The sequence below is a fragment of the Gracilinanus agilis genome, chromosome 5, assembly GCF_016433145.1.
Source record: "Gracilinanus agilis isolate LMUSP501 chromosome 5, AgileGrace, whole genome shotgun sequence".
Classification (NCBI taxonomy): domain Eukaryota; kingdom Metazoa; phylum Chordata; class Mammalia; order Didelphimorphia; family Didelphidae; genus Gracilinanus; species Gracilinanus agilis.
Genome location: NC_058134.1, coordinates 207,199,213 through 207,220,509, shown reverse-complemented (window position 1 = coordinate 207,220,509; position 21,297 = coordinate 207,199,213). Strand labels below are relative to the sequence as shown.

At 35.2% G+C, this 21,297-nt stretch overlaps 1 protein-coding gene across 1 annotated transcript in view; it reads right to left on the bottom strand.

Moving 5' to 3' along the window:
- The window catches only part of ADIPOR2 (adiponectin receptor 2), an 87,580-nt gene extending 66,340 nt beyond the window's left edge, over positions 1 to 21,240 (bottom strand). The window contains exon 1 of the mRNA XM_044678428.1: positions 21,161 to 21,240. The gene's annotated coding sequence lies outside the window, so the exon portion shown is untranslated. The remainder of the gene's footprint in view (positions 1 to 21,160) is intronic.
- Between the last annotated feature and the right edge of the window lie 57 nt (positions 21,241 to 21,297).

Below are 21,297 nucleotides of genomic sequence, written 5' to 3'. Positions count from 1 at the left end.
TCACAAACCATCTACTGCAAACGTATAAATGAGGTAACTCTTTGAAGTAATGAAACAGTATGAGTATATCTTGTTTTGGGAACAAGTGAAAATCAAATTTTATAAATTTCATAGTAAATAAATGATTTTTACTAACTGAGAACATAATATTTTGAATTAACAGACTATTTTAAGGTTTGCTAATACATTTACTAGTGTGGCCATATGTAACTATTTATTGTATTTTTTCTACCTTTATTGAGGTATCATGTAGACCTAGCAAAGTATATTACATAACTGAATAGATGTCTTAAGAATTCTAGACAATGAGACTTAAAGAGTGTTACTTTTTATTTTTAAATTAGAATACATATTTAAATTTTTTTCAATTCCAAATTTTCTCTCCACCTACTGAAAAGGTAAGAAATATGATACGCATTGCAGATACAAAGTCATACAAAACATATTTCTTCACCCATTTTGCAGGGGAAATTGTAAAAAATAAAATAAAATTTAAAAATACACATATGCTTAAATCTGTACTCAGAGTTCATCCATTCTCTTTGGAGGTAAAAAGCATTTTCCATTATAGTATGGAACTGTCTTAGATCATTGTATTGCTCAGCTAAGTTTTTCATAATTGACTGTTATACTATTATTGTTACTGTGCACAATGTTCTAGTTCTGCTCACTTCACTTTACATCAGTTCAGAAGCCTTTTTAGGTTTTTCTGAAGCCAGTCCTTTAGTCATATCTCATAGAACAAAAGTAATCCATCACAAACACATACCACAACTTTCGTGCTTAAGAGTCTGTGGGAGGCCAATAAGAGAAACAGAGTCTCAAACAGATAAAAATCTGAGACTCCTCTTTTGACCCCTTTTATGATCCATACCTTTTCTTATTGCAAAAATATTATAAGGGGGCAGCTGGGTAGCTCAGTGGATTGAGAGCCAGGCCTAGAGATGGGAGATCGTAGGTTCAAATCTGGCCTCAGACACTTCCCAGCTGTGTGACCCTGGGCAAGTCACTTGACCCCCATTGCCTAGCCCTTACCACTCTTTTCTGCCTTGGAGCCAATACACAGTATTGACTCCAATATGGCAGGTATGGGTTTAAAAAAAAAAAGAAAAGAAAAACATTATAGCCTTATTGAAAAGCTTTAAGTTCCTAGCAAACCAACAGGTACAGAGTTAATTTCTCTCCTTGATAATTAAGAAGCCTGAACTCTAAAAAACATTATTTAGTCAAGGTCAGAACCAGACAAAGCTAGACAAGACTTTATCTGACCAGATATCTGTACTCTTCATTTACAGGTGCAATCCTGTAAATGAAGAGTACAGGACTCAATTTATTTAGGGTATCTATGAAATATATTACTGCTCCCAGAATTAACCTCCTGCTAATTGGTGGTTGGAATCTGGCCTTTGACCCTGGACCTATCTCTCTACTTTAAAGACTCTAATGGGTTTTTGTATAATTTGTAACCCCTTCACAGATGTAATTCTTTCTCTGTGCTCTTTGAAATGTGAAATCAGTATATATCAAACTCAAGACTCCACGGCAAGTTGGAGCAGTTATGAACTAACCCATAGTCTGACTGTTCTCAATGCTTTTTTTCTATTCTATTACAATACAACACCACTAAACGCCACTCAGTACCCCTGGAAATATAGAGCTGGTCCTCTATAGGAGTCATTTTTCTTGATCTCTTTGGGGTAAAGACCTAAGAGTGGGACTACTGGGTAAAGGGTATGTAGTTTTCTAGCCCTTTGGGCATAATTCCCAGTTGTGGATCTATTTCTCCATTGCCTCTCCAGCATTTGTCATTTTCCTTTTCTTAGCCAATTTAATAGGCATGAGATGGTATCTCAGAATTATTTTAATTTGCATTTCTCTAATCAATAGTAATTTAGAGCAGCTTTTAACCAGCAGTGCCATAAAACCAAAAGGCCAAGAAAGACAGTTATTTTATAAGCAGCTAAAAAATACCTCTTGCTAGGTTAAAAAAAAAAAAAAAAAAAAAAGGTAAAATGAGAGACAGTGTTCATGCTTCTTTGTACTATATTTTTAAAATATACTTACAGAAAAGTCAAAGTTCTAGATTTTTAATCTTACCAATTTAGGCAGGCAAATGCAAACTAAAAACCACTAGTCTTTGGGATTATTATAGACAACGCTAAGTTTGATTTTTAGAATCTTGTGGCTCATCATTTCCTATTTTACCCTCTGTTCTACCAAATGCACTTTCCATTGGTTCCTGCATGAACTCATCCAATTCACCTATTTGTGAATCTGAGTTGACCAATTTATTTGTTCTGCATTCATTTCCTTATCTATCTTTTTGGCATCTGCCTGGCTCTCCTCTAATTTATCTGTATTTTCTTGTCTTCTCTCTAAACACCTCTATTTTCATTCTTGGACACAAAAACACAAAATGAAGTCTTTCCACACCATCCACACAATACAATAGGTTACTGATCCTTAATTTCTTCTAAAAACTGCCAGTTCATACCCTTTAGCCATTATCAATTGGGAAATTTATAAAGTTGGCTCAGTTTCCTATATATTTAAGAAACCGGACCTTTAGCAGAAAAACCTGCAGCAATTTTCCCCCCAATTTCCTTCTTTTCTTATAATTTTGGAAACATTGGTTTTGTTTGTACAAAGTCTTTTTAATTTAATCAAAATTACCCTCTTTTATCTTTCATGATCTTTATCTTTTCTGGTCATAAACTATATCTATAGACCTTTCAGGCAATTGCTTTCCATGTCTAAATCACATATTCATTTTGAGCTTATCTTGGTATACAGTGTGAGATGATAAGTCTTTTTGCCTCATTTCTGCCAGTCTACATTCCAATTTCCCAGAAGGTTTTGTCAATAGTAAGTTTTTGCCCTAGTAGCTAGGATCTTTGGGTTTATCAAACATTAGATTGTGGTCATTTACTTCTGCATATTATGTATCTTATCTATTCCATTAATTGATCACTCTATTTCTTACCTAGAACCAGATAGCATAGTTTGAGATCTGATAGTGCTAGGCAGGCAGAGGAATCAAATTTTAAGAGAGTATTGGTGGGGAGGGGGCGTTGAAGTATTTAAAGACTTTGGGGGGGGGGGGCAGCTAGGTAGCTCAGTGGATTGAGAGTCACTAGAGATGGGAGGTCCTAGGTTCAAATCTGGCCTCAGATACTTCCCAGCTCTGTGACCCTGGGCAAGTCACTTGACCCCCTTTGCCCACCCTTACCACTCTTCCACCTAGGAGCCAATACACAGAAGTTAAGGGTTTAAAAAAAAAAAAGACTTTAGGGCAGTGATGGGCAAACTACAGCCCACTGGCCAGATGTGGGGGCCCCTGAAATGTTCTATCTGGCCACCCAGGTGACATTATTCCTGATCTGTTGAATACAATGAGTAGGAGACAATACAATGAAACTTCAAAAGAGTTGCCTTAGAAACCGACTGACAGATGAGCATTTTCCTTCCTTTGGCCCCCTCTTTAAAAAGTTTGCCCATCACTGCTTCAAGGGAAAAGGTTGATGGTTGAAATGATAGTCCCAGATTTAAAAAAGAAGGTATGTTTAATATTAAGTCCTCAAGGCCCACAGGTTTTAATGAAAAAAAAAAAAAAAAGGTATCTGATAACCCTCTCCAAATGCCAGTTGAGAGAGACTTTTCCAATTATGAAATGCCAAACACCAGCTCTACAAACCTTTCTTGACAAATCCTTAGGAGACTATAATACAGATTTCTTCTTCTTTCAAAAAGAACATAGAATAGATTATTGAAATTAAATTTCAATAGATTTTTACATGTGCCCACCCCCAAAACATAATTTCATAATTAGTAGTTTAAACACAGCAACATATCTGATTCTACTTAAGTCTGAAAGGTAGTTACGGAGAGTATAATTTAATTATGCCTCTGTGCAGAACATTTTGAATAACTCTCAAGTTTCCAAGCATAGAAAAACAGACACCTGACATCTAAAGCTTAAAAACTTCTTTACATCTTCAGAAGCTTACAAACTATGGCCTATGATTTATGTGAATAATAAATATTGTGGTCAACTGTATTCAAATTCACTCTTCAAAGTTGTAATTATGCAAAATATTGTAGCTAGTTCCAGCCCAAATGAAATATGTAGTTTGAATTCAAATAATGTGACCACTTCACTGGATACATTTTTTGCAATAATTGGGACCTAACTACTCCTCATCTGTAGGAAGTTAAGAAATCAATACATTTTCCAATGTTCTGAACTAAGGCTGAGCACAATAAAAGTTCAATATTGAAACAAAATGAGATACTGATTCATAAGTCAAAAAGAGATTTATAGCAGAATAGTCAGTAAGAATAAACACTAAAAACATCTTTAAGTTGATTAAGCTGAAGAAAATTCTCTTGTTGTGACCAAAGAGCTTCCTGGAGCTCTTTGTAGTTGAAGCCTGTTATTGCTGCTGCTGTTGTTGCTATTGTGTCTTAGTCACATCCAACTCTTCCTGACCCCATTTGAGGTTTTCTTGGCAAAGATAATGGAGTGATTTGCCATTTCCTTCTCTAGGAGTTCATAAATGCTTTATATTTAGGCAATCAGGAAGTGATACTGACAGTCTGAGCCATCAATCCTCTGATCCAAACTCAAAGAATGGAACCAAGCCTTGAAGATGTCCTCAAAACCTATTAAGGAAAAACTAGCCAAACTTGAATGAGGGCAGCTGTTAGGATACTACCCCTACTACATCTTGGGTTACTTTTTTTTTTTTTAAACCCTTACCTTCCACCTTGGAGTCAATACTGTGTATTGGCTCCAAGGCAGAAGAGTAGTAAGGGTAGGCAATGGGGGTCAAGTGACTTGCCCAGGGTCACACAGCTGGGAAGTGTCTGAGGCCAGACTTTAACCCAAGACCTCCAGTCTCTAGGCCTGGCTCTCAATCCACTAAGCTACCCAGCTGCCCTCGTGGGTTACTTTTAACTTAAAAAAGTATTTTAGAAACTATGACTTCAGAGTTGACAGGTTCTGGTCTCGTGCAACAAATCAATTTAATTATTTCATCTGGAAATTAGCTTCTTTTTTTTTTAACATGAGAAAAGGAACAACAATATTATATAATTTCTATTTTACATCCTTCCTTCTCTTTTGTTGAGTGATTGTACCCTACACTAAATATGGTCTAGAAAAAATAGTCGGGAGTGGCATATACAATATGACAAATTTAATCCTTCTTACCTAACATCCTATCTAAAATTTAAAAATCGCAGAAAAAGCCAAGGGAACACAAGCGGATCCATTTTACAATGAAATATTCCTAACAGCTGAGGCTATATATAATAAATTCCCTACATAGGGACAAATATTATATTGAGTGAACAAATGATTTTCTGATAACAAAATTATTTCCTGCATTTGCCAAAGAATGACGAATTTGAAGAATTCAAAGAAACATTTGATTGAACTGATGCAAAGTAAAATAAACAACACCTGAACAACAATACACCTACCAATCAATAAGCATTTATTAAGTATCTACTATATGCCATGCACTATGCAAGTCACTGGGATAAAATTTAAATGTAAAAAAAAAAAATGAAAATAAAAACCTTGGCCTCAAAGAACTACATCCAATGGGGAGAAACAACACGGAAATAAATAAAAGTATATAAAATATATTCAAGATAAATGGGAGGGGGGGGAGAAAAATGCTAGAATCTAAAAAATATTAGTAAAGATTTCAAATATAAGCTGTCACTTGTCCAGAGTTTTGAAAGAAAAGGGGGTTCTAAAAAGTTAAGTATGGTAGGAATACATTACAGATATGGGGGTCAATCAGTACAAAGGAGATGCTATAAGAAGGTGTTGTGTCCTATGAGAGGCACAACAAGGATATCATTACAGTTCAAAGTAATGATGTACTGCTGAAAATGAAGTAAAGGAAGAATAGTAGACTGAAAGAAGATTATGAAAGCCTTTTTTTTAAAAGACTTATTTAGTTATGTAGCATAGCACCTAACAAATAATAAGTAGTTAATAACTGCTTTACCTATCTATATTTGGTCCCAAAGGCAATGGGAGTCGCTGCAATTTATTGAGTAAAGCAATGCCCTTCAAGAAAATCACTTTGACAGTCATGTGGAAGATTTATGTATTGGAGAGAAATCTGAGGAAGGGAGACCAGGCCTACTGCACTACACCAGGCAAGACCTTGAATTAGAGTGACACTGAGGTGAGACATGGTGGTAGAAACAAAATTTGGCAACTGATTGCATATATGATGTTGAAGGGCAAGTTTGACTCAAGCCAGACCCCTGATACTGGAACTAAATGAGATACTTGGAAGATCATTCAACAGTTTAAAAAGAGATTTACTCATCCAAAGCAGAGGAAAGATTTGGGAGTCATCTGCTTAAAGCTGATAACTAAAAGCCAGAGAAGCCAAATATATCACCAAATAAGAAAATACCGAGAAAATTGAAAAAGGGACCCAGTAGGGTAAACCCTGGGCTACAGAGTATTACACGCATACATGATAGAGCCAATTTACAGTCATAACAAAAAAAAATCATTCAGTGTTTCATAAGGTTCTAAATCAAATTTTAATTAAATAGTACTGAACTGAAAGCATCTAAACACAAAGCTGATTCTGAGAGGTCTCTAAGGAAGAAATTCTCCTTTAGTAGTTTATTCTCATATTTAACATCCCTTTCTGTAAAGAAATTCATTTAGTCTAGCTTGATATAACCAAGAATTATTTTTCATGTTTAGTTCTCCAAGTTAAGTCAACAAGCACTGATAGCACTTACTATATATGTCAGGCACTCTGTTAAACACTGAGAATACAAATACAAACATAATAAAAATCAACCTTTGACTTTAAAGAACTTATATTACAATGAGAAAAAACAATAAAATAATGAACCACAAATTATAGTAGGAAACACAGTACAATGAAAAGAGCAATAGCTCTAAAATCCAAAGCCCTAGGTTCAAATTCCTCCTCTGATGTTTACCACCCTTAGTAGTGACCTTAGGCAAATCACTGGACCTCACTCTCCTCTCCCCCTATATGATATTAGAATAGATGGTCTTTTGCAGCTCAGGCCCTATTATGTCATCATTTCACTTTGTTAATCCTCCAACAAATCTTCCCTTACCATTTAACCTAACCTTTTGTCAAAGGTTTAATTCCTAATCCTATATACTTATTGAAAAAAAGGCATCCTACACCTTAGAAAAACCACAAATGAATATGGTTCATGTAGTAAAATATTTTTATTTTACTAAATATTTCCCAGTTATATTTTAATCTATTTCTGTGAATACTAGGTTTGTAGCTCTTCTCTAGAAAACTGGTGTTAATCTCTAATACAAGATGGAAATCACTAAACCATACATCCCTACAGCTACTGACTTAGAAAACCACAAGTTAATATTATCTATGTTCTATTGTATTTTTGTTAAACATTTCCCAGTTTACATTTTAATTTGCATAATACTCAGGAATGTTGGAGGCTGCAATGTTAACACCTCTACTCCAGACCTTTTCCAATCTGTCCTCTTCCAGTTAAAATAAGAAAGCTAAAAATGGATATTATATGAGAGAAATTTTAAAAAGAAAATAAAACCCTTGTAAGGAACACTACTATGTGAAAGGTACACATATATAAAGGGAGAAATGTCTTAATTCTTACATAGCTTATACTTATGTTATCTCAGTATCATCTTGAAGTTTTTTTGTCTGTGCTTTTCTGTTAAAATCCAAAAGATTTATAACAAATGCGAAGTAAAGCAAGGAGAATCAGGAAAATAAAGATTAATCATTGTAAATGGAAAGACCAAAAAAAAAAATTTTTTTTAATGATGCTATGAAACTGCAACATCCAGTCCTCCCAAAAAAGAGACACGAGAATGATCTTCTTCCTATTATTTGAAGAGAGTACTATGGATGTGAAAAATTTTCTAACCTTAGACTCAGTTAAGATATTGGTTAGTGGGGCAGCTGGGTATCTCAATGGATTGAGAGCCAGGCCTAGAGACAAGAGGTCCTAGGTTCAAATCTGGCCTCAGACACTTCCCAGCTGTGTGACCCTGGGCAAGTCACTTGACCCCCATTGCCTACCCTTACCACTCTTCCACCTATAAGTCAATACACAGAAGTTAAGGGTTTAAAAAAAAAAATTAAAAAAAAAAAAGATATTGGTTAGTTTTGTTGAATTTTTTTCTTCTTTGTTAAAAATTTTAAGGGATGGCTCTCTGGGAAAAAGAGGTATGTTGGAAAATGAAGGTGATCTAAGAAACAAAAGACATCCATTTAAAAATCTTTTTAAAGAACACAAAAACAATATGGATGCAGTCTATTTAAAATGGTAATATACAAACATTCTGTCCTTTTACATACTTTTTACTTAATTCTTTCTCACTTTTAGCCTGTAGTTTTCAACCCTAAGTACATTTTGCATTTATTCTTACTGAATTTCACTGTATAATTAACCAATTCCCTAATTAGTTGAGGTCACTTTCTAGTCTTATCTTCCAAGATATTTGCAATTCTACCCAAGTTAGCATAATGCATTATTTAAGTCACTGAGGAATACTACACAAACTCAACAATAATGCCAACTCAGGACTACACTCACAGTGTTCTAAGACTGACACTGAAATACACTGACCACCACTTGTTAGGTATGGCCTCACAGAATCACCAGGCTGTGCATCTAAGAATAGCATAAAATACTTTACACTTTGCAGATTATAATCAACATGGAACAACACATAAATGCTGTGTAAGGCTAACACTGACACAAGGGGCAAGGTAAAGGCCATGGAGATAAATGGGAAAGACTACAGTAAAAAGGGATCAATTAAAACTTTTTAAAAATATCTCCAATTTTAAAAAAGAGGATAGTATCCCCTTACTAGCTTTTTCAACTTCAAAAAAGTTTCTTCCTAGAGAACTACATTTGACAAATAGAAATTAGAAAGCCAAAGAATAAAAGGCATAGACTTGAGAGTCAGGAAGACCTGGCCTTGGTCCCTTGCTAACCATGATTCTGAGAAAAATCATTTAAATCTTTGACTACCTCAGTTTACTCATCTGTAAAGTGAGGATAATAATAACACTTTCCAAAGTCGTCATAGGGATAAAATGAGGTGTTCTATTAAGCACTTTGCAAACCTTAAAGCATGACATAAATACTAATATTATTAAATGGCTTTTAAAAAGAAAATCCAAAATTCATTACACACACAAGAAAAGCCTATAAAATACAAACCTTAAAATAAGTAAAGAATTTGGCTAGGAGATTGCTATTTCTTTCCATCTTGAAAATGATATTATTTATCATTAGAGCATAGAGCAATCTTAAAAGCCATTCAATCTCACCTCTCTCAACTACCTTTTCTAAAAAAGAACCAAGATTCTGAGAGATTAAGTGACCTAAAGAAGCTAAAACAAATTTGTGACAAGTTACTCTTAGCATGCCCCATCATAAAGGCTAAATGTGACAAAATGATTAACTTTTTCTGATCAAATGTTACAAAGGTTCAAGTTTATAGAAGATCTGTCATTTAGGAGGTACAAAACTACAATAACAGGCAACATAATAATTGTAGAAGCAGCTCAGAATTTGGACTTATCCAGACAGGTTAAGTCAATCAACCTTTAAACCTCTATTTGCTCAAGAATAAAGAGAGATTGAAGTAGATCATAGAAGCCAAATTCTGCAACCCATTTTGGTTGACAAAACTCCAAGTAGAGCCCAACCAGATTAAAAAGTAATTGGGAGGGGGCAGCTGGGTAGCTCAGTGGAGTGAGAGTCAGGCCTAGAGACAGGAGGTCCTAGGTTCAAACCCGGCCTCAGCCACTTCCCAGCTGTGTGACCCTGGGCAAGTCACTTGACCCCCATTGCCCACCCTTACCACTCTTCCACCTATGAGATAATACACCGAAGTACAAGAGTTAAAAAAAAAAAAAAAAAGTAATTGGGAGGGGTTCAGATAGGTGACTCAGTGGAATGAGAGCCAGACCTAGAGATGAGAAGTTCTGGGTTAAAATGAGACCTCAAACATTTCTTAGTTGTGTGACCCTGGGCAAATCACTTAATTCCCACTGCCTAGCTGTTACAGCTCTTCTGCTTTGGAATCAATATGCACAGTATTGATACCAAGACAGAGGTAAGGTTTTTGTTTTTGTTTTTTTTTTAAAGGTAATTAAAGAGATGTTTTGACAAAATAAATAAAAACATAATACAACACAAATAATGTGAATCTGTAGTTTTCTAAGTCAATATGGCCCCAGTGGAATACAACCACTAGAGAAGCTGATCTCTAGATTTCTCCTAACTCTCTGATTCTACAATTAGTTCCTTAATTTCTCCATGGTTCTTATATAATATAGTGCCACTATCCAAGTCATTAAAAAACTACACAAAGAATTAACTACAGTACATATCCAGGGTCCTCTTCAACTTAAAATTAGGTTTACATAAAGTTTTATCAAAAATTTTCAGGTCTATTATATTTAAATTAAAGAGCTAAAGAACATAGCAAAGATAATATGTATTTACTGGCCTAACCATTACATATTTTACTTTATCGTAGAAATAATCATTAGTGCAGAGATGAGATTAACTGTTCTTTTCAGCATCTTAAATTTAAATGAAAAAAATTATACGGCTGGAATGACCTCCAGGAACTGATGCAGAGTGAAAAGAGCAAAACCAGGAGAACATTGTACACAGAGACTGATATACTGTGGTAAAATCAAATGTAATGGACTTCTGTACTGGCAGCAATGCAATGACTCAGGACAATTCTGAGGGATTTATGGGAAAGAAAGCTACCCACATTCAGAGGAAAAACTACAGGAGTGGAAAAACAACTGCTTGAACATATGAGCTAATGGGGATATTATTGGGGAGGTAATACACTAAACGATAACTCTAGTCCAACTATCAATAATATGAAATTAGGTCTTAATCAATGATATATGTAAAACCCAGTGGAACTAAGTCAGCTACAGCGGGATGGGGGAGTCTGGGGGAGAGAACATGAAATATGTAACTTTAAGAAAATATTCAAATAAAATTTAAATTTAAAATTTAAAAAAATCATACCGGCAACATCTATTATGTGAAGTTCTGTCCTATGCTTGTTTGGCACTGGAGAAACATATATTAGAATGAGAGTCTTTACCCTAACAGAGCTTATACTCTACTAAAAATCAGGGCTGTCCAAAAGACGGAATGGAGTACCTTGTCAAAAAGAAAAAGAGGGCAGCTAGGTGGCTCAGAGGATTGAGAGTCAGGCCCAGAGATGGGAGGTCCTAGGTTCAAATCTGGACCTCAGACACTTCCTAGCTGTGTGACCCTAGGCAAGTCACTTGACCCCATTGCCTAGCCCTTACCACTCTTCTGTCCTGGAATCAATACACAGTATTGATTCCAAGATGGAAGGTAAGGGTTTAAAAAAAAAAAAAGAAAGAAAGAAAGAAGTTAACAGAAGTAAATAGCATCACAATTTACCACCAGAATAATCTGTTTTTCAAATAAAAGTCTACAACTTCACCATAATCTCAGTGATGACATTACTTTTCTAATTCTCGAATTTCAACTTCTTATTAAGATAAACAAGTCATCTGGGAAATGTTCTTTTAAAACTTTTTCTACTTGAAAGTTTTAAGTTATCATCATAAAAGGAAGCTCGGTACTACATAAAGAATACTGTACTGAAAATTCAAACACCTGTTCTTGTTCTGGCTCTCCCACTAACTCTCTAAATGACCTTGGGCAAGCCCATTTCCTTATTTAAAGGTTTAACTTCCTCATCAATGAAATTAAAGAGTAACCAGACAAAATTATTTCTTAGGGCTCTAATGATTTTATGATTGCATTTTAATATCAACTATGTGATAAAGTATTTTGAAAATTATACTTTCCCCCTCTAGCTTTAAGTTTATCATGATTTGCACTGTATCTTTACAAACTATGAGTTTCATTACTATAATTTAAATAATAAATAGGTGTTTCAAATCAGTAATATTTGGTATTTATATATGCTACAGCATATATAATTATATGTCATATAATTATAAAAAACAGATAATGTGCTACTTATAAATCACCTTATTCATACTTCTGTATGCTATATATAGCATCTACTATACAAATGAGAAGTGGCCTGGCACAGTAGATAAAGAGAACTGGCCTGTCAGGAAAGCTTTGGGTTCAAGTCCTATCTCTGACACACAGGAGGTTCTTTGTGATCCTGGACCAGTCACTTGATCTCTCAGAAAGGGCTACAGGCAATTTTCTATAACTTTAATGGAATAATAGATACATGCTGATGCATCTGATAGAGTAGACCATTGGTGGAGGCAAATCCTTACCAGAAGCTCCCTACACAGAGGAAAGTAAAGGTCTGGTCCCCCAAAAAAGCAACCTGACTTAAGAGAAATGGCCTTGAAGTGAGGAAGAGCTGGATTGAGTCCTGTCTCTGACATATCTTGGCTATGTGATCTTCAACAAGTCATTTAATCTCTCTGGGGCAACTCTCTTAAGACTATAAACTACACAACAGGTATCTATGAACTTCTGCCATCTCGCCCAGAGTTCCCCCCACTAAAAAAATCAGAGATCAAGTACAAAAAGTAAAAATAAAACCAGAAAATGTCCTGAGGAACTAAATAATTCATCTATAAAACACTCAAAAATAAGGTCAACCCAGACTTGGGTTAATTAAAAAAAAGAAAAAAAGAAACACATTCTCCAAGTAATCCCATAAGATTCTTCTTTTGGATTGGAAGCTCTCAAGACTTCCACAAGAAATGCATCACTGTGATTAGAAGACTGAAGACACAAGGACAAACACTAATCAATGATAAGAATACAGGCTGAAGGTAACTATAGTAACACTTTATTAAAACACACAGTTCCATGGAGTTTCAAACTACTTTTAAATTCTTCTCATAAATTTTCATGATATCCCTATGAAACTGAGAAAAAGCAAGTACTATCTCCTTTATGTAGATACTAAATAAATACCTGTACTATACTCAGTAATTATCTAAAATTTTACTTCAAGGTGAATATCACCTACTAACACAGGCTTCATTAGTCCCATTAATGGTAAATTATATCAACTGGTATACTCCCATAGGGATCCATTATATTTAATGGCCAGGCCTCAAAATACTCTCAAAGAAGGCTCAAATCCCAGTCTAATTTCTATGAACAATTCTGTATCATAATATCCCACATCGGCAGAATATCTGGCACAAAATAAGCAATTAATAAATGATGGCTTACTTACTGACTTAAAAATCTATCCATTTGACAACAAATCAACAAGATTTAGTTAAGTACCTACTATGTGTCAAGCACTGTACTAGGGACTGGGGGTTATAAAAACTAAAGTGAAACAGTCCCACACCCTTAAGGAGTTTATATTCTATTAGAGAAAACAACATGTATACATATAGTATGTACAAAATATATACAAAGTATATGTATAGGCATAATAGCCATTCTTGAAGACAGGATAATCTAGGTTCAAATCCTACCTCTGTCACACACTAGCTGTGCAACCCTGGACAAACCTTAAGGCTACAAAAAAAAGGCCAACCAGCTTCAATGGAAGTGGAGTTACCTCCTTTACACCAGTGAAATCATCCCCAGTCCCTATCCCTACATAAATTACTTTGGATGGAAGGAAGGCACTAGCAACTGGAAGGGAATCAGGAAAGGCTTCATGAAGGAAGCTAGTCAATAATAAACATTTATTAAGGAAAAAAAAGGCAAAAAATAGTCTCTGCCCTCAAGAAACTCATGATCTAATGGGGAAGACAACAAGCAAACAAATATATAGAAACAAGGAAAATTATCAGTTTTAGAGATGAAGATGAAGGTGGTATTGCATTTTAGGCATGCTCAAGAGTCAATGCAATGGCACAGAGAGAAGAAATGTAATGTCATGTGTAAAGAACAAGAAGACTAATTTGGCTAGGCCAAAGAGTACATAAAAGAAAATGTAATTATCTTTATGCAGATGATTTTTGGATGTATAACCCCAATCTCTACACTGACTTTTATCACCAACTACAATTGGTCATTTTAACTTGAATGTCCTGAAGACAATTCAACTTGGCATATCCAAAACATAACTGACTATAACCCCTAAACTCACTCCTCTTTCAATTCAAACTTCTCTACATAAAGTACCACCATTTTTCCAGTCCAAATTCCTAATGATGGCATTATCCTTTATTACTCTCTTTCAGTCCATATATTCAATATCAGTTTTCTACTTTCAGATCATCTCTCATTTCTGACCCATTCTTTCTACTTAGACCACCTCCACCCTAGTTCAACCTCTCATCAATTGTCTTAGATTGTGGTCCCCCAACCCTAAAAATCTCTCTCCACTCAAGTCTAATTTCCACACAGCTACCCAAGTGATTATTCTTAAAATCAGATGTGATTGTCACTTCCTTACTTAAACTCCGGGGGCTCACAACTGCCTCTTAAGATAAAATATAAGTTCTGTTTAGCTTTATTTTTTTAAGGCCCATTTTTGTCTTTGTATTCCCTAGCACCTAATTTAGTGCTTGGTATATATTAGATACTTAAGATTTAGAAAGCAATTTGGAATTATATTAAGGAAGAAACTAAAATGTCTATGCCTTTTGACCCAGAGATTACCAGTTAGTCATACATTCAAAGGAGGTCAACAACACATCAAGAAACAGATCATTTATAAGAATCTGTTTTGTACCAGATATTGTATTAGAACTGGGGATACAAATATAGCAAGGAAGAGACAGTCACTGCCCTCAAAGATTTTACTTTCTAATGCAAAAAGGAGGAATTTGGATTAGGATTTGGGAAGGGATCATATGACACAGGATGGTTGTAGAGTAGGATGGAAATGATCAGATAGTGGTATAGTGGCCTAGCTACTAGCAAGATCAAAAAAAACAAAATCTCAGTTATCAGAACTAGAAAGAGTGAGAAATGCGGATGATGGCCAGAGTGTAGGCAGGCAGCACTGTGAGATAGCCCCATACACACCAAAATATTTATAGTAGTACTTTTTGTAGCATCAAATAACTGGATACAGAGTAGGTGACCTGTGATTAGAGAATGCTTAAATTAGCTGTAGTATATTAATTTAGTCAATCAAAAAGTAAATATTATGCATTTACTATGACAGATATAGACACAGTGATAATGTATGGAATATTACTGTGTTATAAGAAATGATAAATGGATAAAACATAAATGCGTGGGAAGGCTTAAGTGATCTAGCACAAAATGAAAGTAAGCAGAACCAGAAAAACAATATGCACAAATACTACAACAATGTAAATGAAAGAATAGCCAGACAGAACTACTGCAATTAAGGACTTGAAACTATGAAGACCAATCTTGATCCCAAAGAAGATATTTTTAAAAGTAGCTCCTGTCTTCTTTGTAGCTATGGGGAGACTACAGGTGTGTAGTCTTTTTCCAATGTACTGTTTTCCAATGTTTAGTTTTGCTGAACCGTTTCTTCTCTTTTTATTCTTTATTAAAAAAAGAATTGGCTCTCTGGCAGGGAAAAGAAGAGATATCCAGGAAAATGTATAGAAGCAGTCCTCCTTTTGTCTGGATACTTAATACCCAGTAGTAACACTGCTTGGCTAATACAGTCTTCTATGAAGTTCCAATCAGAAAAACTCTTCAGTTGTTAAAGGTTGAATTCCTATGTATCAAATTTACTTGGGAAGTAGAATGCTTACAATTACTAATAATACCCCAGAATTAAATCAATCCTCTTATCTTATTTTATAGAATAGGTCTTAAGTCAGAATGCAAAATTCAGGAAAAAATGTTTGAGACAGCAAAAAATTTCAAATTTATCCTCCTAAAGGTTTTGTGTTTTTCAAAAAGATAAAATTTTATAGTCTTTATTTCCACTCTATTCCCTAATGAACTTTCCATAATACTTATAATTCCCTGAAGATCTTTCCAAAATAAGGTTTACAAATCATTTTCTTTTAGTAAAATATTACTAACCACATTTTACAAATTAAGAAACTCAATTTAAAACACAATCACTATCACAGAGCAACAGAATGACAGTGCCTTGATTCAAACCCAGGTGTCTTTCCACTATAGCACACAGCCTTCCATAACCACAAAGCAACTGAAAATTAACAAGTTTACATCAAGTAATGAAAAGTACCATTCTAGGAGTTTGGGTTCTACATGAGCAGGTTAGCTGTGACTTTGGGTTCTTAGCTGTTCTGATCCTCAGGCAAAATAGTAGAGTAAGAAATCAGGAAGAGGTAGGGTCCCAACACTCTGCTTTTTTGACCAAAAAACAGCTTTAAATTCACAACCTAAACCAACTTATCTTTCCAATTTTATTATTTATTACTCCCTTCCTAGAGGGAGCAATCCAACCAAACTGGACTTTTCCTTGTCTCTCACAAATAACACACACAATTCACATGACTACATTACTTCCACCTCCATAGCAGGGAATCCTTTATTTCAAGATTCAGTTCAAGTTCTATAAGAAGCTTTTCCTGATTCCTCCCCTCCCCATACCTGCTAGTGTCCTCCCTCCCAAACTACTTTGACTTAACCTTGCATTTATTCTCTAAATATTTATTTACTGTCTTCCCCATTGGAATGTAAGTTCTTTCAGAAAACTGAGAAAAAAATTTTATTGACATTTTCTTGGATAATGATAGTTTCATATCTAAAATATAGATTCAAATTTGTAAGAATATGAGCCATTCCCCCACTGACAAATGTTCAGAGGACAATGAACAGACAGTTTTTGGATAATGAAATTAAAGCTGCATATAGTCATATGAAAAAATGCTCTAAATCAGTATTGCTTAGAGAAATGCAAATCAAAACATCTCAGAGATATCATCTCACATCTATTAGATTGATTAAGATGATAAAACGGCAAAATGACAATGTTGGAGGGGATGTGGAAAAATGGGGATATTAATTCACTTCTGGTGAAATTGTGACCTGATCCAAATATTTTGGAGAGCAATTTGGAATTATGCCAAGGGAATTATAAAACTGTGTATATCCTTTGAACCAGCAATACTCCTATTAACTCTTTTTTTCCTAAGGTGATCAGGGAAAAAAGGAAAAGAACCTATATGTTCTAAAATATTTATAGAAGCTCTCTTTGTAATGGCAAAGAACTAGAAATTGAGGGGATGTCCATCAACTAGGAAATGGCTAAACAAATCGTGGCATGATTGTAATGGAATACTACTGCGCCATAAGAAATGACAGGCAGGTTAATATTTTATAAAACAGCCATAGAAAGACCTATATGAAATTATAAAGGATGAAATGAGAAGAACCAAAAGAACATCACATAGAAATATTGTACGAGAATAACTTGTGTGTATGTCTACCTCCAAAGAAAGAAATAATAAATAGAAACAAGCAAGACATAGTTTTATATACATAAATCTTTTTGTTAAATAATGCCTTCTCTATTGTGGGGAGTGGAGAAAGGAAATTTTAATGTAACAAATTAATCAATTCATTTTTTTAAAGGAATGTAAGCTCTGAAAGTAAATTTTCATCCCTTGTATTTGTATTCCCAGTGCCTAGTATGTGGTAGACAAGTGATAAATACTTGTTGATGAAGACAGGCTGTTAATGTCTCCAGGCCTTAGTTTCCTGTATGTAAAATAAAGAATTTCTTGGATCTCTAAGGTTCCTTATTATAACAATCCATGAATATATAAAATGAATCATTGAATACATAAGAAGTTAGGCTAAACTATCAGTTTCCCAATAATGTTGCACAAGCTGAAAGGCCTAGCCCATAAAACTTGTGCAATGAAAGCTTCTTGCTTTTTAAAAACCATAATTTTTTTTTTTAAAAAGACTTCTCTGTTCTCACTCATAGCTACCAGATACACTGTACAGAGATCATATTTTACTAGTCTGCAATAGTTGTGTTTTTTTTTTTAAAACCTTACCTTCCATCTTAAGAGTCAGTATTGAGTATTGGCTCCAAGGCAGAAAAATGGTAAGGGCTAGGCAATGGGGGTCAAGTGACTTGCCCAGGGTCACACAGCTAGAAGTCTGAGGCCAGATTTGAACCTAGGACCTCCCATCTCTAGGCCTGGCTCTCAATCCATTGAGCCACTCAGCTGCCCCCTGCAATAGTTTTGATTAGCAAAACTAGACTAGAATAGATTAACTCTAAGGTTTCTCTCACCTCTAAATATATTTAGATTTTTTTTTTTCAAAATACTACACCATTTCTAATTGGTCAATAGTGAAAAATCATCCAGAATCTTTAAAAACAAAAAAAAGATTTTTTTTTTAAACCACATAGGGATGACCTTTGCTTTCACATCTTCCAGCATGCATTCACAATGCCTCCTCTGTAACTTAGAAAGAATGGTGGAAAAAAAATGTATATTCTATAGGTGACCATATTCTAAGCCAAAGGTGCTAAAACTCAAAGCAGGGCCAAATGTGACCTACACAATCCCAAGTACCAGCCTGAACAGATTATAATGTAGTTCCTCTCTGATTTTAATGAGTTGATGTGTTAATAAAAAGAGAAATAAACATATGTGATTTTTTTTAAGTCAATGTACAACATAAGGATCCTTATGTAGGATTATGTAGGATAGGTACACACACACACACACACACACACACACGGAAATGACAGGACTCTTGTGTAGGGATTTCCTTTACTAAATTATTAAATTCAGAGCTGGTAATAACCCAAGTGGAACATGGTTTTCCTAATATACAATCCCAAATGAGATTCAAACAACCATTTCTGATGGATAATGAATATCAACATAGTGATGAAGCTGCATAGGGTGACAGAAAAAATACTGAACATAGAACAAAAAAAAAAAAAACCAGATTGGATCCATTACTGAATCTGATATTAGCTGTAGGACTCCTTAGCAATCACTTGACCTTTGGGATACAACTTCCTCATTTATAAAATTGGGACAATAATACCTGTGCTATTGCCTTCACAAGGCTGTTTGATATTTGTAAAACGCTTTCCAAATCTTAAAGTAGCACATAAGTTATTACAAAATTATACAGGCATGAAATATTCTTTTTTTCAAAACCACTCCTGTTCTGACCTTGGTGTCTTGAGAATCTTATATTATATACTTCGAACAAACAGAATTAGAACTAAATGACACAGAAAGTCAACAAAGTTTAGGGTAATTAGAGACAGGGAAAACACAAATTTCCTATGAGAAAAGTGTTCCTAAACTCAAATTCTGAAACTTTGAGATGAAAACTTCACCATAATACTGTATCAGGCACTATATGAAATACCTATTTGAGTTGGCATACCAAATAAGGGGGGGGGGGATTAACTGGATGTCATTACATTTAAGATTCTCTAAAAATCAATGATATGTTATTGTTAGTCCACTGCAAATATGCAAAAAAGAATATGAAATAATCTAATAAGGCAGCTAATCCTAATAGTTAAATTGGGAAACAGTAAGTGTAATTTGTACCACTAATTAGAAAAATTCCAAGATATCTAATGTAGAACAGTTTATTATTCACAATTATCAAGAAGACTGACATAAAAGGTTTTTTAGATCTTACTTTTTCTTAGAAAATTAACTAAATTTTTAGATTCAAAGTTCAGCCTATTTCTAGAAAAGGAAACTTTCACCCTAAGATCACTTCAAAACTTCATCAATTTTCATAACTAAATTAATTATCATGGGACAATGTATGTTAAATAGTTTCACCTCTCCCTGACAGGTTAACTGCAGTATGATAATCACAGTTAGCACTTTGAAACCAAGTTCTAATTGATGGGAATCTCAAATTAACCTACGGCCTACGTTAAAAGAGATTAATGAAAAAAGGGAAAGGAGGTAATGAACTCTGGTAAAGGAATATTTCAATAAGCAGAATTATTTTATATATGTCTCTATTTGTATATGACTCTCCCACCCACACAAAAAGAGTAAAATTCAGCACCCAAACAAACACTAGTTCTTGGAGTAGTCAGGAGAAGGATAAGAAAGGAAAGTTAAGTGGTCTTTTCTAAATTAGTGCTTCTAGAAATGGGAATCAATATCCAAAAAAAAGACAAAGACAAGCTTTTCCCTGAGATCAAATAGTACGGGAATTGTATTGCAGTCTTCCTTCCCTAAACTGTAATCATTATTCCCATCCTCTATCTTATTCCCTAGTTGTAACTTTAGAAAACCCTAATCATTCCTGGAGTGGAAATGGAGAAAGGAATGAAGACAGCCTACCTTATGTTTTTAATGCTCTTGATGAAGATGATTGGGGAAAAGTTGAGAAATATTGCACATGCGTTCAAAGGTTCACTATTACACAAAATCTATGGCTTGGAAGCCTCTCAACTCAGTTCTATCAAATCCACAATATCTCCAGATTATTGTTTTCTCTCCTAGGATTCAATATCAATCCACTTAATCTTGATTCCACCAAAAAGATTCACTCTGCTAATGTACAGCTAATTACCCTAAGTTACAGAGAAAAGAAATGCCTTAGGGAAGCCAAAAATCACAAAACTCAGTCTGTTGAAAACGCATTTCTGACCCAGTTCTCATCATGCAATTTAAGGAGAAACTAAAGCTGTCAAACAAGAAAAGCAGCAAATCCCAAAAGAAAGCAGAGGGCTCTAAGTACACAATTCTAAGTGATCTGAGTCCATGTGTTTCTCTGAGGCTTCAAAGATGAGATGGGGAAAACTCTAGAAGGATATTGTCAGGCAGTCCCAAAGGTAAATAAAGGCATCCCAAAATTCACGGGAATGAGGAAATGCAAGTAAGTAAACAAAGCATCCTAGGGAGACAATAGTTGGGCAGGCTGATCACCCGGTGGGAAGTCGATACAGATGGCAGGAGGATGGGGAAAAATCCTCTGCTCCAGAAGCAGGGACAGCAAGGCACCCCCGGCTCTTTTTTAAAGGGGGAGGGAAGTGTGACAAGCGGAATGAAAAAATAACGGGACCTCGGCCTGCGACCAAGAGAAAGGCTGCAGCGGGAGGAGGGGCGGCCCTCCTTCCAGGAGTCCCTGTGACAGACAGGAGAGGCTGGTTCCCTCAATGCCACCACCCCCCCCCCCAACCCCAGTCTGCGAGAAGGTTTGTTTGGACTCCAGAGCCCCTCACCCGGAACTTGTCGCTGCCTCTCCGAGCCAGGCTCTGCCTCTTCGGAAGGGAAGGGGGGGAAGGAGGGGGAGCGGAGGAGGGAAGGGGACAGAACCCGCTACAGCTGCTACAGCCACCGTCTCCGCTCCAGCGAAATC